The 5,000-nt window shown below is 51.7% G+C and overlaps 1 protein-coding gene across 1 annotated transcript in view; it reads right to left on the minus strand.

Moving 5' to 3' along the window:
* Nucleotides 1-5,000, minus strand: part of LOC134101193 (pappalysin-1-like) — a gene marked incomplete at its 5' end in the record, with an annotated part of 50,378 nt that overhangs the window by 9,281 nt on the left and 36,097 nt on the right.

A 5,000-nucleotide genomic window follows, 5' to 3' on the forward strand; every position in this document is an offset into this window, starting at 1 on the left:
TCCATTCCTCAGGAACGTCACAGAGGGCTTTTCAACTTATTTACATAATCTATGGTAAAGCCAGCTGTAGAAGCTTCCCTCTACGTAGCCATGGCGATCATAAACACTGTTATTGCCACGGTAGCCATCAAGAGTTCCGCTGTAAACATTGGCCCAGCTCACTGTAAACAGCTTACAGCCTGCAGCATGAAACATGGGGATGAGGACCACGCAGGGTGAAGGATACAGTCACATGGTGACAGACTGCAAATCAGCATAACACTGGAACTGGGACAAAATCCTTTTAACATTCACACACACACACACACACACACACACACACACACACACACACACACACACACACACACACACACACACACACACACACACACACACACACACACACGCACACATCAGTGGTGCAAAGCTGTGTTAATTGTAGGCATGACAAATCAGGACTCCTCCAAGAGGAACAAACAAGCTTGGTGATTATCTGTTCTTTTTTTTCTCTGAAGTACAATGAGACTTATTTGTAAAAGACCTTATGTAAGAAGATAAAGTCCAACAAGCACTTCAATCAACACATTTATTATTGCAATCTGTAAACGATCTCTAATGTTAGGGCCAAATCTTCTGAAAGTTTACCTTGGTGAAATTTTGATGTGTCTCTCGCACAGAAATACGCAATTGCCCACTAACCCACATAACAAATCCCATACACACACACACACACACACATATAAATACAAGACACACACAAAGTTACTGACAAACAAACACACAGACACGCACACACGCTCAGACAAAGGTTATCCATACACAACATCTAAACAAATGGTTTGCATCCAAACAACAAATACACTGTGAGCCGAAGAGAACAGATCGTCCCGGCGATAGCATCATCTGAGGGCTCGCTTCCAGGAACCACCATGTCACCACTGCCCTATCTAACCATGAAACCAGATAGGATTGTGCTGGACACTGCACGTTCCCATACTGGCTATACCCTGCAACGGGACAAAGGAGGAGGAGGAGGGGTCTGGCTACGCTGTTTCTCTCTCATTCTCTCTCTCTCAGACCACCGCAGACAAGCGGATCTGTTGTCTGTCCTCTCTCTCTCTCTCTCCCTCTGTGTCTCTCTGTCTCTCTCTCTCTCTCTCTCTCTCTCTCTCTCTCTGTCTCTCAAATTCTAATTCAAAGGAGCTTTATTGGCATGACTCAGACATGAAGTGTTGCCAAAGCAGACGTATGACAATACAACAGATACAATATCTGTTTTAGGAAAAACAAAAGAAGAAATCCTATCAAATCAAACTAGAAAGACAACTTATAATGATGATAAGCGAGCATGCTAGCTGAAGGAAAGGAAACTAATATTTAATATTGGTAATCATTTTCATAGCCTGTCTCTCTGTCTCCCTCTCTTTTCTTTCAGCCAGAGCTCTTCACAGGAGGACGTCTTGAGTTCTCCTGTGGCAGCGGGGGGCGAGCAGGGCGGCGTACCTGAGCTCTTTATGGCTGGAGGATGTGTTGAGTTCTCCTGTGGCAGCGGGGGTGTGTGTGTGTGTGGGGGGGGGGGGGGGGGGGGGGCGGCGTACCTGAGCTCTTTATGGCTGGAGCGCCGCCATGCCCCTTGTCTGCCACCGAGCGCTTGCGGCGAGGGCTGAACCGCTTCCAAGATCCCAGTGTAACCCGAGGACTCCCTCTCCCTCTCTGGGCTCGCTCTCTCTCTCTCTCTCTCTCTCCCTCTCTCTCTCTGGGCTCGCTCTCTCTCTCTCTCTCTCTCCCTCTCTCTCTCTCTCTCTGTCCCTCTCTCTCCCTCTCTCTCTCTCTCTGGGCTCACTTTCTCTCTCTCTCTCTCTCTCTCTCTCTCTCTCTCCCTCTCTCTGTCTCTCTCTCTCCCTCTCTCTCTGGGCTCGCTTTCTCTCCCCGCGCTCAGAAATGTCTCTCGTCCCGGGAAACGCTGACTCAACCAGCGCAACACAAAAAGCGTCCATACACACAACTACCACAAGGAGGCCCGGCCACGCTGAACTGAGGCAGCCACACACACACACACACACACACACACACACACGAGGGGGGCATGGGAGGCACGTCAAACACTCAACAAGAGGAGCACAGACAACAGACAAGAGAAAGAAAAGAGGGAGAGAGGAGAGAGGGGAGAGAGGGGAGAGAGGGAGAGAGAGAGGAGAGAGGGGAGAGAGGGGAAGGAATTGCATGTAGGGGAACAGTGAAGAGAAGCAGGCTGTTCTCTGCAAACATACAGCGGAACTGCACGTGAATTTGATGAAGGCAACAATGCAATTACTGTTTGAATGGAATGCTAGCCAAATCATTCAAATTTAACCGTTGAAAGAAAACGGAATGTTCACCACGAATGTTCGCCACTGTTTGCCAAAACTGAATTCACCTCAGCTCTCACTAGACAACTCTTCACAGTTGCTGCAGACAGTCTTAGTCCTCAGAAAAGGCTTGTGGAACAAAGGTTTCCCCATGATCCATTCCCCCACGTGTGATGCAATCCTCTCTATCCGCAGAGTCTGTCATGCTCTCAAAACTGATGAGCAGAAAGGAGACAGTCTTGTTAAGCCCATTCAGATCCAGTAGGTAAAACTGATGAGCAGAGCCCATTGGTGCTGCCTTCCTCAGGGGACAATGGCAACGGCTGCCCAGCCCAGATCCTATAAAGCCCCATTCATGCTCAACGTAAAATACGGATACGGATACGTGTGGAGTGTTTCAAACGTTCATTCCGTTGATTTCGTCCGTACTTTGACACGAAATTGAGGGGCTTATGATTACGGATGAAACGGATGAAACGTTGCAATACCGAGCACTACCACACGAATACCACACGAAAAAGTGGGGGCGCTATGCATTCACACGTAAAATACGGACGGAGGTATGAATACACCACCGGATAGAACGTGCGTACAAAATACGGACGTAAATTGCCACACGTTGAGCATGAATGGGCCTTAAAGCAACGTCTGGGCAGTCAGCAGGAAAGCGCACATCTGACTTCATATGTGTGAGCCCTTGACCCCCTGGACCCCCTTCCTAAGTGGGAAGATGCTACACTGGGGCAGGAGGGAACCCAATGCTGCCCTGACCACAACTACACTGGGGCAGGAGGGAACCCAATGCTGCCCTGACCAGAACTACACTGGGGCAGGAGGGAACCCAATGCTGCCCTGACCACAACTACACTGGGGCAGGAGGGAACCCAATGCTGCCCTGACCACAACTACACTGGGGCAGGAGGGAACCCAATGCTGCCCTGACCACAACTACACTGGGGCAGGAGGGAACCCAATGCTGCCCTGACCACAACTACACTGGGGCAGGAGGGAACCCAATGCTGCCCTGACCAGAACCGAGTTCACCAGTTTCCTCTGCACCTCCTCAACCCCCTGGTCTGGGGTCTCCAGTACAGTGAGCTTACATGGGGGCAGCCTATACTACCCCTGTACAGTGAGCTTACATGGGGGCAGCCATGCTATTTGTGCCTAGCACCCTATACTACCCCTGTACAGTGAGCTTACATGGGGGCAGCCTATACTACCCCTGTACAGTGAGCTTACATGGGAGCACCCTATACTACCCCTGTACAGTGAGCTTACATGGGAGCACCCTACACTACCCCTGTACAGTGAGCTTACATGGGGGCAGCCTATACTACCCCTGTACAGTGAGCTTACATGGGGGCAGCCTATACTACCCCTGTACAGTGAGCTTACATGGGCAGCCTATACTACCCCTGTACAGTGAGCTTACATGGGGGCACCCTATACTACCCCTGTCGGACAGCTCAGGCAATAGCTAGCTCCGTTTAGATAACTTGGCAGCTACTACCTTCTCTGGCAATCCTTCCCAATGCTTCAGTCTACATTCCTGTCTTCCTAAAAACACCCCCAGAAATGTGAAGCCATCACGTCCCCACCGCACGCCCCCTGGAAGTGAAGGAGGCCCCTCTCCAGCTCACTCACCCACACAACGGCCTTCACTCTCCCCAGTTACCCCCTCTCCAGCTCACTCACCCACACAACGGCCTTCACTCTCCCCAGTTACCCCCTCTCCAGCTCACTCACCCACACAACGGCCTTCACTCTCCCCAGTTACCCCCTCTCCAGCTCACTCACCCACAATTACCCCTCACTATCCCCAGTTACCCCCTCTCCAGCTCACTCACCCACACAATACCCCTCACTCTCCCCAGTTACCCCCTCTCCAGCTCACTCACCCACACAATACCCCTCACTCTCCCCAGTTACCCCCTCTCCAGCTCACTCACCCACACAACGGCCTTCACTCTCCCCAGTTACCCCCTCTCCAGCTCACTCACCCACAATTACCCCTCACTATCCCCAGTTACCCCCTCTCCAGCTCACTCACCCACACAATACCCCTCACTCTCCCCAGTTACCCCCTCTCCAGCTCACTCACCCACACAATACCCCTCACTCTCCCCAGTTACCCTCTCTCCAGCTCACTCACCCACACAATACCCCTCACTCTCCCCAGTTACCCCCTCTCCAGCTCACTCACCCACACAATACCCCTCACTCTCCCCAGTTACCCCCTCTCCAGCTCACTCACCCACACAATACCCCTCACTCTCCCCAGTTACCCTCTCTCCAGCTCACTCACCCACAATACCCTTCACCCTCCCCAGTTACCCTCTCTCCAGCTCACTCACCCACAATTACCCCTCACTCTCCCCAGTTACCCTCTCCAGCGCACTCACCTACAATACCCTTCACCCTCCCCAGTTACCCCAGTTACCCCAGTTACCCCTGGCTGATGAGGCCCTCTCTCAAAGTCAAATCATCAGCATACACAGAGACACAGCAGGACAATCCCAATCCAGTGAGGAGAGAGAGAGGAGAGGAGAGGAGAGGGGAAGATAAGAGAAGAGAAGAGGAGAGGAGAGGAGAGGAGAGGAGAGGAGAGGAGAGGAGAGGAGAGGGGAAGAGAAGAGAAGAGAAGAGGAGAGGAGAGGAGAGGAGAGG

The sequence above is a fragment of the Sardina pilchardus genome, chromosome 14 (genome assembly GCF_963854185.1).
Source record: "Sardina pilchardus chromosome 14, fSarPil1.1, whole genome shotgun sequence".
Lineage (NCBI taxonomy): Eukaryota > Metazoa > Chordata > Actinopteri > Clupeiformes > Clupeidae > Sardina > Sardina pilchardus.